This window comes from Chenopodium quinoa, unplaced genomic scaffold (assembly GCF_001683475.1).
Source record: "Chenopodium quinoa cultivar QQ74 unplaced genomic scaffold, ASM168347v1, whole genome shotgun sequence".
Taxonomy (NCBI): domain Eukaryota; kingdom Viridiplantae; phylum Streptophyta; class Magnoliopsida; order Caryophyllales; family Amaranthaceae; genus Chenopodium; species Chenopodium quinoa.
The window spans coordinates 1,377,283-1,391,692 of NW_018743332.1; positions in this window are offsets into that span (position 1 = coordinate 1,377,283).

A 14,410-nucleotide genomic window follows, 5' to 3' on the forward strand; every position below is an offset into this window, starting at 1 on the left:
GGAAGACAAAGCCATGGAGTTGCAAATGACGACCCTTGAAGACTCAAGGGGTCATGCTAGTTGCCAATATATGAATTATATGTTAGATGCATTTTTAGGATTTGGAATGTTGCGATGATTAATTAAGCTCACTTAAACCACCCAACAATGAAACACTAGGTCCCTAAAATATAGAGTAAAATTTTTCATTCCTAAACAACACTTACTGACCTATTGAGAGTAGTGATGGGCTACGCCAAAGCGAGGCATCACTGTTTCTCCCTAGGGTACGTAAGGCATACTGGGTATTCATCTTTGTTTTTGTTATACTCAATGATATGAGTGATGGAGTCCTAACATGTCATAGAAAAGTGGATAAGTTGTTGAGAGAGAATTAGATGCGACGATTTATCTAACCAAGAGTGGCTTGTAGCCGTTATTAAAGAGTTGCTTACCTTAGAATATTATGTTTTAAGACAAGCCAAAGCAGGCTTAACTACTCATTAATTCTTTGGATCTTGGAATCGACATATTCTCGCCAAATGGGGACAATTTAATGTGTGAATAAGTTTGATTAATATGCATGATTTCAATCTTATTTATGTATTATGAATGGTTTTCATTTTAAATTCTTTCAATTGTAGAATCATGTCTTCAAATGACCGAAACAACCAATTCTCGTTGTGCTCAATTCTCGACAAGGAGAAGTTGAGTGGGCCAAATTTTCTTGATTGGCAAAGGAACTTGCGTATAATTCTCTTGCAAGAGCTAAAGGAATATGTCCTTGATGAGGAAATGCCCGAGACACCCAATGAAGAGGTAACTCAGGCTGCCCTAAACCGTGGCAAATTGCCAATCGAGATATCAAATGCATCATGATGGTCGCAATGTTTCCCGACCTTCAAAAGAATTTATTTAAGAAGGAGACAACTTTTGAGATCATTTCTGAGCTGCAAAACATGTTCAAAGAGCAGGCCCGAATTTAATGGTTTGAAACGCAAAACAAATCCTTGAGAACAAGCTCAAGAAAGGAAAGCCAGTCAGCCCACATGTACTCAAAATGGAAGGATTATTTGAGGACATGGGAAGGCTTGTCGTAGGGTATTCAACCTAGATGGCAATTGACATCATTCTCCACTCCCTGCACTATGGCTATGATCAGTTCAAGATGAACTACAACATGCAAAGCATGGAGAAAACCCTCACCGAGCTTCATGGTATGTTGAAGCAAGCCGAGAAAATTCTCAAGGGTGAGGAGTAGCATGATATAATCATGATTAAAAAAAGGACAAGTCGTTCAAACTCTTAGAAAAGAAGAACAAAAGCTTTAAGGGGAAGGGTGTAGGCGTCGTTACAAGTGCGCCTACGTTAAAGCATGTGGTGAATATGCTTGGCACTCATATGAAGTGGGAATTGACATTACGATTAGGGACAAGGATTAGGGACAAAGCAAAGTAGGGAGCCGCCAACAAGTTTTTAAGGAACTTGTAGACCGTTCACGGATTATAAAGAGGCAACCACGATAAGGGACAACGATAGGCAACAACGATTGACCCGTGAAGGTTACACCCCATTCATAATCCATGAGATTACTAAATCCATATGGTTCGGAACCAAGAAAGGAGGATCGGGGATGATGGTACGAAGTGAGTCATGGAGTCACATACGCCTGTATTGGCCTCTACTCGATTCATATAGTGAAAAGTGAATCATGCGATGTGAAAGGCATACAAACAAAATACTCAATTTGCTCCAAACTATTATTAAGCTAAATTGGTTTAATATTAATGCAACATATAATTCTATAAAATTTGTGATCACTTGATTAAACAACAAGATTAAAAGGATCCAAAACCGGTTGTCCAAATTATCTTATTACGCGTGATTTTCAATTACATATTCCCTTTAACATGCAATATGGTAATCAATAAAAAATAATAGAATAAACATTAATATTGGAAGCATATTGACAATAATAGCGTTAGTCAAATTAAATATAAAGTAACCTAATCATGACATTAGCAATATTAAAATAAAAATAAGTAATTAAATTAATTACTCACCGTAGGGAATAATTTCAAGCGTTAACCCCCTAGCTTGAACCCCACTGCAATCATACACTAAAGTACGGTGGTGTCCAAAAGGGAAGAAGATAGAGAAAAAGAGTCGCCAACAAGTTTTAGGAACTTGTAAACCGTTCACAGGGTGTAGGTTACACCCCTTAATGATCCAAGAGATCGTCAACTCCATAAGGTCTTGAACAAAGGGATGAATGTACAAATCCAACCTAAAAGAGATTGAACCTGCCCTAATAATAGGTCTCTACTTTATTCTGATCGTATTCATGTGCGCTTTTTGACTAACATGCAATCAATAGGATTAACCCTAAACCTGTTTATCTATGTTGATTGAATTTTAATGCACAAATAAATCTATTATTGGCGATCACTTGAATTATAATCATATTAACCCTAAACAAGATTATTAATTATCTTATTAAGCGTGATTACAAGTACAAAATTCCCTTTAAACATGCATAAAAGGCGTGATCAAGCAATAACAATAAATATCAAGCAACATAATAATAATCAAAATCATGATAATAATTATAATCATCAAAACAATAATCATCGTAATAACAATTATAATAATCATAATCATAATAATCATGTTAAAGCATAATAATAGCAAGATCCTAGGCATGATACTAACAAGATTAATAACAAACCCTAGCATGTCACTAAGAAATAAAAATCAAAGCTTTAACTCTAACATGATACTAACAATCATAAATATTAGAAAGAGAATAGAAGGCATCATAGAAATCATAATTGACATTATATTCTTTACCCTAAACATGATACTAGGAAGCAATAAACATCCTAAACATGATTTCTACATCATAATAACAATGAAACCATTAAAGCACTTACTTTGATGCCTCTTACCTCTTTCTAAAAACAAAATACACGCGTTAGTAACTTCAAGGAAAATAATAATCAACAATTAAATTAAATAATGGAAATAGAGATTTGGGACCAAACTCTCAGAAACTAAACCTTTCACGCCTAGGGCGAAGGCAACTTCGAATATGGCTAGGTGTTTCTATATCTAATGAATGCGGAATTTTTTATGTAAAAAACTAGTTTAGAAAAGGGAGAGAGAGAGAGTAATCAAGATAATCTTGATGAGAATTGGTGAATGATTAAAGAGAATGAGAGAGAATTGAAAAGTGGTTGTAGGTGAATCAAAACGGAGTTTTTACAACATTATTTATAGAGAAAATGAGCCAAAAAGATAAAATATCCAAAACAGAGCATTGACGCATAGAAAACAGATCCAGCGCCAACGCTAACACTAGCGCTAGGCGCCAAGCGTAGCGCCAGGCGCCAAGCGTAGCGCCAGGCGCTACAGCTGGCGTTTGGCGCTGATTTCTGAAATTCACGAGTTTTCTAAAATCAGATAAAAGTTACCGTACAGGAGGATAAAATCGTATTTTCCTCAAAAAAGCTCTTTGATTTTAATTACAACTTTGAAAAGTCAACAAAAGTCAATTTATCAATGCTAATTGAATTAGGAATGAAAAGAACATTCTAGAAGAATCTAGAAGACTAAAACCATTACTAATTGCATTAGGAATGATAAATCATATTAGGCCCTCCCCTAGATCATTTGGCCGCATATAAGGCTCAAACCGAGCCTAGTTTAGTAAATTGGCCATAACTCCCTCAATATTCATCGGAATTGGGCATATAATACATCATTGGAAAGTTCTTGTCAAGCCCCATCCAACTACACAACTATCGGACCCATATCATGGACCAACCAAACTGGATTGGCTGTTTTCAAAAACAGAGAGAAGAGAAAAGAAATTAAAACTATCCGTAACACTAGACTTTCCACACTTTCGCTTCATTCGATTATGATTCGACGTGAAAGGTACTCATCACCGGGTTTGGTTTTGGGGATACACATTTAGGTGTCTATAGAAGCCCCCACTTTGACTGAGTTTGGAGAAACGCAAGTTTCGAAAACAAAAGTCAAAGTATCGATAGGGACGGAGAATGATTTAGGACGTTCTGCGATCCTAAATCACTCTTGTAACGCCGATACCTGCAAACTAGCGTTATTTAAACATATAAAAGAGTTAAGAAACGCGTATCTTGCACCGTCGAGCACACGTCTCTGAAAGTAACCGATTTACTGCTGCTTTACTGATGTTTTGATGACCTCCTGCAAGCTAGAGAATGACATCCCGCTTGAAAACCGCTACGCTTGTAACTGCTTCCAATATAGAAGATTGCTTCGGCTGAAACGATCCTCCTCCGCTTTGATAATATTCCACGTCCAAGGGAATACCATCGAAGATTGCTTCTCTTGAAACAATCCCCATCCGCATTGATAATATTCCACGTCCAAGGGAATACTATCGAAGATTATTTCTCTTGAAACAATCCTCATCCACATTGATAATATTCCACGTCCAAGGGAATACTATCGAAGATTATTCCTCTTGAAACAACCTCCTTCCGCATTATGGCTATCTTCCACGTCTAAGGGAACACGGTCGAAGACAACTTCGCTTGAAATTACCTTCAGTTGTTTGTGACAACTCTCCACAAGCTAGGGAATGTCGTCGAAGATATCCTCACTTGAAGCCATCCTCATTTGATGCGATAATTTTCCAAAGGAAATTACCGAAGATCTCTGCTTGTCGATCTTTAAAAGCTCGCTTGAACTTTGCTCCCGCTATGCCTGTACGTTGGCGTTTCTTCTGCTTTTGAACCTGTACGCCAGTGCCTTTTGCGAATGAACCACTATATCAGTGCCTTTTGTTAATGAGCCAATGCTTAAGCGCTTTAAGCTAAGTGAGACGATCTTTCATCAGGTCGATCACTTTATGCAATCAAGCCGATTACTAAAAATCATGTCAAATTTCTTAGAGGGGTTAACTAGCGTACCAAGGAACCCAAAATATATTGCAAAAGGGTAGAACAACCTCACCTAGCGGCTGAGTGTCCTGGCGCCGCGAAGTTGTTGAGCATGTCAGAGGGAGCTGGTACCCCTTGGTGACCTTCTACGATTCCTGGGCGATGCTACGCAGAGGAGCTACTGCTGTTGTTAGCTCCAGTTCCTGTATCGGCTGAGGATGTGGCGGTACGATTTTTCAGCTCTTATCTTTTGTTAAGTAGCCCCCAAGTAATGCTTCACTGACTTGGTTTTGCTTTGTCCAGACAATGCTGCTGAGTTCGTGCCACCCCGTATGTCTATCCATTACCAAGGGACATATGGGCCAATTGAGGAGATGATTCCTCCTGCCGCGCTTCGTAGAGCGGTCGATTCCTCGCCACCAGACTCGAGTAAGCTTATTTATTAGCAACTTTTGTCCACATATATTATGCATGTTTACTGACTTATTTCTTTGACAGTTCTCGCGTGAGGTGGTTTGTACCTGTGCTTTTTATTATTAATTTTACTTTGTATAGAACTTTGCCTCTTAGTTAAACTCATTTTTTAGATATATTTTGTATATACATACTATTATGAGTTTATTTATGTTTGCTATTATTATTTTTATGTGCATGTTTGTGTGTGCAAGAAAAGTGTGACAAAAAATTTTACGCAAAAATTCCGTCATTTTTATTATTGATAGAGGGTATCCGACTCTCTCCCCTCAAAAGAAAAATGAAAAAAAAAGGAAAAGGCAAATAAATTGTTGGGTTTATAAAAACTTGGAAATTAACCTAAATAAAATCCAAAAAAGAATAGAATAATTAATATAATAGTTACATTAATTAAAAAAAGAATAAAAGGATTTTAAAGAAAAAGATAAAGAAGCCGTAAATTCATTAGCAGACTCGGATTAAGGTAAAAACGCGGTTTTAGAAAGCGCGAATGACGTGACAGATTGGCGCCAACTGGCGCCACGCAATTGGGTGTAGCGCTAGGCGCTACACTTGGCGTGTGGTTCCTGACAAGGGGAAAACTAGGTCGTTATCTAATCTTCCCTCGGTCAAACTAAATTTATAAACACTTAACAAACCTAAATACGAGTATTGAGGAAGGTCAAGGGTCGAACCCAAAGGAACGGTAATGTTCAAGCACTTTCAATTAGGCGCCTAAGCTAGGTCGAAGACAAAGGTAAGAGAGAATACTAACAACTAACAAAACAAGTAACCAAGGAAATAAAACACTAGGAACGGGGATCAACAAGTAATCATGTCAATTGCAACAACTTGGGAAGAGCATGCCAATCAAAGGTTGTGAGAAATAAATTATAAGAACAATCAATAGGAATCAAAGAGCTATCTCCTAATTGTTAATCTAGGGTTCACTATGAATCATAAACTAAGAGAATCACAATATTTTTGAATTTTCACTTTTTTCAAATTTTTTTTTTCTTTTTTTTTTTTTACTTAAACTTGCAATGTCCTCGCCTTTTGCTAAATTCGACGACTTTTTCTATAATGCAATTTATTAGTCCATGCCTTTTATGATTAAGGACGGCTTTTACTCAAACACTTGCCATTATTCACAAAGAAGACTTAATCACAAACTAGCACTCATAAAAACCAAATTTCCAACTTATCCACCATAAACTCCATCATACGTGATCAATTTGCTTCACAAAAAACCAAGAATAGAAAGAAAATGAAACAAAAGGCCAAAGAACTAAAGATGTGGCTTGAAAAGAAGGTATAAGGCTCAAATGGTTGCAAGAAGGCAAATGGAAACCCAAAAACAAATATGAATCAAACTAACCTAAAAATGAAAAATACCACCCCGAAAAAGGTGCCTTTTTTCCTCCCTAGATAGCTCGGTCTCGGGTTTAAGAATCATACATCAAGCTTTATAGATTAGGCTTGCAAAGTCAAGGACCCCATGCCGCTCATGCAAGAATATGATGAAAGCTTGAACAAATATAAATCTCACATGGTTGTAGCAAAAACTCACTAAGGATGTCAAATCAAAGATAGGGAGCAACTACCAACATGCCACAAACAAGTAGAATCCGATTTCATGATCCCCCTAGTTCTAGACAACTACCTTAGCATGCTTTATCCCAGAATCAACCAAACGTAATCTCAAACCGTGCACACCACTACCATTTAGGAATAAAAGCATTCAAGTTTACAAGTCCAAATGTTACTATGTCCAAAGCAAGAACAAAACAAAACACATTGCAAATTTTCCTTGATAAAAACAAAAAACTTTTTGGAGTTTTTCAAAATAAAAGAACATGGAAAAGCATATACAAAGGTGCATGACATATATGAATCAACATTCCACCAAACATGATAGAATACCCTCCCCCAAGCTTGAATGAGACAACATGCTCAAACATAAATCAAATATTCCACGGGAGGGGAAAAACAAGGAGATTAATCCAATCAAACCAACATATGTCCAACAAGTCATCATCTACTAGAGAAAGAGCAAGGAAGGATATTACCGGATATTAGGTGGGTGAAAATACCCGCAAATGACCCAATTTTAACCTTTAAAAGCTAACAACCTCTAATATTGAATCTTGCCTTCTATATGCTAGAAAATGTGGTGCCAATCTTCCTTGATTCTTGATCCAAGTAGAAGCACCAAAGTATATCAAGTCATGTACCTAGCAAAAGGAACACAAACATTTCCATGAGATAAAATCTATTCTTAAAAGAAAAGAAAATGAAAGCAATAAAACACGGGTTACTTCCCGAGAAAGGCTTGCTTAAGGTCCAAGCTTGACCGCTCTAGAAAATAATAATTCAACGCGCGCAAGAGCTTTGCAAATGCACTACTACACATTTCATAGGAGAGTAAGTATGCACATGACAAAATAAAGGCATGCAACAAGATTAGTGCACACCTGTGGAGTTGAGAAGAAGTATGCCAAGAAGAAGAAAGAGAGAAGGGAAAAACAAGAATATAAGAAAAAGGAAGAGAAATAAAAGAAAAAGAAGAAGGCATACTCTTCTCAACAAAATATTTTTGGTTGGAAATCCCACTATCGTCCTCAAAAGTCATCAAATGAGGCACTTGGGGGACTAAAGGCTTTTCAAAAGGAGGGGATATGACAAAAGAAGGTAATGACATGGGATAGGAGGGAATAAGATCAAGATTTTTTGAAAATGAGCTGCAAGGTAAAGAAATAGGAATTGGTTGTTCACTTACACCACTATCTATTGAAACACAAACTCTCTCATCCAATGAACTCACATCCAAAGGGCTCTTCTCCAACTCGTCATTATTCAAATTTATCTTATTCTCAATCACACCCTCCTCAAAAACTTCACACCCTATATAAGCTCTCAAAAGCTTCAAATCATCATGAAGGTTCAAAGGAAGCTCATCAAAGGGTTGAGGGTCAAACTTGGGAGGTAGCTCAAAATAAACATGAGAAGTACAATCTCCCTCTAAAAAGGCCTCACCATTCTCAATTTGGAAAATGTAGAAGAGAAAGGATCATCAAAGGTGAAAGAAGAAAGCAATGGTTTAAGATTTGAGATAGGAGTTGGAGACTCAACCTCACCAAACACTTCACTCTCATCTTCATAATCATCAAAAGTAGGCTCTACCTCCTCAACCTTATCATTAGGGACCTTTTCTTCATCAAAATCGTCTAAGCTCAAGGCCTCACCCTCAAAGCAACCATGGTTATTAATCAAAGGAGATGGGATGGAAGAAGGTTGGTTTTTAAAATTAAGGAATGGAGGAATGAAATCACAATCAAGGGAGGTGGGTGGGAGAATTGACTCACCAATTGGTTTTTCAACACTCAAAACCTCTTGGTCCTCATCACCCTCAAACATCCAATCTCCCATGGAGACTACTTTATCCTCCTCGTCCTTACTCTCTTTCCTCACAACTTCTTCACGCTTCAAAAATTGCAATGTCCCATCCTTCATGACTTGAATTACCATTGCCTCAAAATTAAGAGAAGCCAACATTTTTAGTTTCTCTTGAACTCCATCTAAAGGCTCAATGGAACGAAATTCAAATTTGGAAGGAGGTTCAAAATGCAAACTCTCTTTAGGAACATCCATCTCTACACCCTTTTCCTCACTCATGGGCTCTCTAAAATACTCCTCACATACTTTGGAGCTCTCAAAACAATCATCATCATCGTCTTCCATACCTACCAATGTGGTAGAAACTTAATTCACATTCAATATTGATGACAATTGACTCTCCATCTCCTCATTCTTCCTAAAAACACCCTCATTACTCTCTTCCAACTTTTTCAACATTTCCATTTGGTTTCTCACAATCTCCAAATATCTCATCTCATTTGGTTCCAAATTAGAATTCATCTCCAATTTTCTCAAAGAACCACCAATTTGATCATAAGAAGACTCAAAGGTAGGATCTAAAGATTGGAAAGATGAAGAGCATTGAGGACCATCATGGGGGAAAGAATTATGTGTAAGCATGAAAGGATCAACATTAGAGATATTAGTGGCATCATCAAATTGGGGAATGGGGGCACAAGTAAAATTTCAAAGTTCATCATTCATGGAACATGGACCATAACAATCATCAATGGAAGCATTTGAATAACGATGACCACGATCACAACTATCTCTAGCAAACCATACATAAAAGTCCCAAGCATCATCGATTGACAATGCCCGAAATCCACCATTAAACATGCTTTCAACAATGTCTCTAGTTTGCTCATTCAAATTATGGTAACAAATCTCGCAAGCCTCCCAAATATGACAACCATAGTAACTAATAAAGTTCTCTAGTCTATTAAAGTACACCCAAAATGGTTCATCCTCTAATTGAGTAAATGAGGTATTTTCCATTTTATACAAAACAAACAAAAATCAAATAAAAGAAAAGTATACACAAAGACCTAGACTCAAGCAATCAAAAAAACTTAAACATAGACACCGTTCCCCGGCAACGGCGCTATTTTGACAAGGGGAAAACTAGGTCGTTATCTAATCTTCCCTCGGTCAAACTAAATTTATAAACACTTAACAAACCTAAATACGAGTATAGAGGCAAGTCAAGGGTCGAACCCTAAGGAACGGTAATGTTCAAGCACCTTCAATTAGGCGCCTAAGCTAGGTCAAAGACGATGGTAAGAAAGAATACTAACAACTAACAAAATAAGTAACCAAGGAAATAAAACACTAGGAACGGGGATCAACAAGTAAGCATGTCAATTGCAACAACTTGGGAAGAGCATGCCAATCAAAGGTTGTGAGGACTAAATGATAAGAGCAATCAATAGGAATCAAAGAGCTATCTCCTAATTGTTAAGCTAGGGTTCACTATGAATAACAAACTAAGAGAATCACAATCAAAACCAATTGATAATTGCAATTCCTAAATCAATTGTTCATGTCATTAGCAATTACAATGCAATCTAGCATAATTCTCAAGGCCAAATTGAATTACACACATGGAAACCTTCACTAATCACTTTAATCTCAACAATCAATCAACACAATTCCCAAATTAATCACAATTAATCAATCATACAAGTTTCACCTAATTCCTAGCCAAACAACTATTCAAGAATCATCATCTATCAACTAACAACTATGGAAATCAAGAATCAACAAAATATCAAGAACAATTACACTAATCAAGCATCAAACATCAAAATTAAACCAAACAAACATCAAATTAAACAAAGCAATTGAATGAGATAGAGTTTAGAAATGCTCATTGATAATTAAGAAGATCTCCAACACAATTGTCACACTTGCATCTTCAATCTCTCAATCACCATTGAAATTCCTCACTTTCTCTCTCTAAAACTACTCCTAATCTAGCCTAATCTAGAGAGTGAAGCTCTCAACCTAAGAGAGAGAAAACTATTCTAAAACTAAAGAATTACATGAATGAAGATAAAGAAAACCAAAAACTATATAAACAAAAGGAGAAAATAAGCTTAAAATCGTAAAACACCCAAAAACCCGCGCCCGCGGAGAAATCGTTCGCGCCCGCGGAGGGGAACGGACACCCTGATAGCCGCGCCCGCGGCCCAAGCTCGCGCCCGCGGGGCCAAGGCCCGCGCCCTCAGGGAGCCCTTGGGGCAACTGCGGTTGCTTACTTCCCAAATACGACAATTTTGGAGCTGCAGCAACCTCGCGCCCGCGGGTACTGTAGCCCGCGCCCGCGGCAGTTTTTCAAGGCCAACTTCAGAAGACTGCAAGTTCCTATCTAAGAATCGTATGAAGGCGTGTGACCTATAATTGAAAATATCTTCAAGTCTAGTTTCCAACCCAACTTGAATCACCCTAATTTGATTTGTAGAACTTGAGATATGACTAAAACAATGCACAAACGTCCTATTTGATACTTTGCAATCCATCATTTTCCTTTGTTTCAAACTCAAATTCAATTCCGAAAAGTGCATGTTGATCCTAGTGGGTGCTATTTTCAATTCCCATGCATATAGCCGGCGACGTACCTACAAAACAAGACAAAGAAACGGAGAAGCAAGAGAAATAGCCGAGAAATGAATAAAATGATAAGAAAGCCATTAAAAGCATGCATTTCTCTAAACTAACACAAAAACACGCGAATCGAGCATTATTCTCTAAAAACACGACATAAACAACTACAAAGGAGTATAGAATTATAAAGAAAACATAGCCCAAAGGTGCCATAAATGGCACGTATCAGCGCCAAGCCTTGGCGTCTGGCGTCAAGCGCCAAGTAGCGCTGACTCCGTATTTTACCCCGATTAAAACTCTTCCTATTTCGTGCATAAATAGCCCCCTTCCCAGCCGATTATTTTTATAATAAAAATAATTCTTGACCTTAGAAAAATAATATCATGTCTCTACTCACCAAAACGTTTACCCAATACACCCATGAATGGTGTCGGTCTCTAAATGCCCGAGAATGAAAAGAATTAGATTTGTTCCACTTGGGGGGAATTGATGGTATCAAAGGGGTAGATCTTGACTTAGATTTCATTCATACCGCTCTAGAATATTGGAATGTTGATACTCATTGCTTTAGAATAGGGTATGATGAAATTAGCCCTTTAGCGGAGGAGTTTGGTGCTATTTTAGGTTTTCCTTCAATAGACCTCATAGTAATCCCTAGAGTAGATGCATATTATTACAAGGATTTTGAGCGCTTCTTTAATTTAAAAGAAAGGAATTTATCAAAATAGTAGATGGCAACATAGTTAATTTGAAAGAATTTGCACGCCATTATTTTGATAAACCTCTTTTTGAATCTTTTCATATTTATAGAAGAAGGGATTTCTTATTTTGCATGCTTAATCAATTTGTTCTTAGTAGTGGTAAAAATAATGAAGGTCAATCAATTATAACCACCGTACTAGAACAAATTGAATCAGGGAGAAATCTAATGCCATTGATAGTTAGAGAGACTATGATTAGTTTTGATGAATTGAAAAGGAACCCAAAAGCACCTATTCGCGGCTCTCCAATTTTATTACAGGTAGAAAAATAATATTTTTTAATTACAGAAATCAAAAATAATATTTTTGTATTGTAATAATAATTTATTTGCATTGTAATTTTTTTACAGATGTGGCTAATGGAAAGGCTAGAATTAATTAGCCCTCCGGACAACATTGAGAAGTACACTCCAAATTGCTTCGTGAGGAGAAAGAAACGCTTCTCTAAAATGGGGCGCCACGAGTGGAGAAGGGTCTTCGAATCTCGCAATTTTGCTATCAAGTGGGTCGTCCCATGGTGGAAAATAGAAAGTATGGTTGGTGTCAACAAGCAATCTTTCTGCCGTCTTCCAAGTTTGTCTCGTATGACTTATTATTATCCCTGCAGGGTAAAAAGACAATACGGCTTGCTTCAGAATATTCCTTCCGGAGATCTTTGTCCTCCCTATGAGTATCCTGTTTCCCAGGAAGTAGACAGATTTGATGCTTATTGGAGTGCCAGACCTTTATGGGAAGTAATTACCCAAAAGGTTCCTCCTTCCTTGCCCAATGATGTGAAGAAGTGGTTGCTGAAGAAACCTTCGAAGGATTCGAAGAAAGATCAGGGTAAAACTGATGTGAAGAGTCGTCTAGGTGACAAGGTGATTCCTGCCAAGGAACGCTTAGGTGAAAGAGTTGAATTCAAAACACTTGCAATGCCTAGGAAAAAAGTACTACAAAAGATAAGGGAAAAAGGAAAGCTGACACCACAGATAAAAAAGTTTGGGTAGAAAAGAAGCATTGAGTCTTGGCCGAAGGGGAAACTATCTACTCTAAGATCGAATGTAGGTCCTCTAAAGGATGCTTACTAGCTAAGGTTATGGATGAGGAGGAGGAAGAAGACAAAAATTGGAAAATGGCTAGGAAAGAAAAGAATGATTAGGAGCATTGCTTAGTTTCAAATTATTAGACTTAGTTTATATTTTTCATTTAAAGTTAATTTATTTCAGCTTTGTTAAAATTCCATCAATAATGTAATTTCACTTTATTAATGAAATTTCAGCTTTTAATTAAATTATGTACTTTAAATGTATTTATTAAAGCAATGAAAACCGAAAACGTTAATTTTCCAGAAATTCTTCGAGTACGGAAGTCGAAAATTTTCCGTAAAACACCGAAATATTCCCAGAATTTGACTGTGAATTGGCGCTGCTTATCTGCAACTGGCGCCTGCCAGGGAAGTCTGGCTTTAGGCGACAATGTCGTCGGCTGGCGCTGATGGTCGTCGACTGGCGCTAATGCTTGCTGGCGCTGGAACGTTTTCTGTGAAGCCGATATTTCGCCAATCTTCTATCGAATTTTTAATTAATTCTGGAATGAGAGATTTTTGGAAAATAAAGTGGCCGCAACCGTAAAGGGTTGCCTACGTATCCTTTCTTAAGGAATCAGGCCAAACGTAGCTCTCTTGAGTATCTTACTCAAGTAATTATGGGTAGTATTTCTTAAGTTGGTCAAGATTTGTCATGTTTGAGAACTCATTGCCATCCATATCAGTTAGTTTTGCTGCACCTCCTGACAGGATTGTTTTGACAACGTAGGGTCCAGACCAATTAGGTATAAATTTTCCCCTTGGATCCAAAACATTTTTCCTTACTGCTTTTAACACCAAGTCTCCTACTTTGATGTTTCTTGTCTTGACCTTCTTATTAAAATGCCTAGCCATGCGAGTTTGATAACACTGAGTGTGATGCAGAGCTTCTAGCCGTTTCTCATCGAGTAGAATTAATTCTTCATATCTTGCCCTAGTCCATTCAACTTCATCGAGTTTACTCTCTAACGCAATGCGTAGAGATGGTATTTCTAGTTCGACAGGTTGTACGGCATCCATTCCATATACCAAGGAGAATGGTGTATTTCCTATTGATGTGTGAATTGACGTGCGGTAACCCCACTATGCGAAGTGAAGTTTGTCAGGCCAATCCTTATAATTTTCCGTCGTTTTCTCGATGATAGTCTTCAGATTTTTATTAGCTGCCTCGACTGCTCCATTTTCTTGGGGTCTGT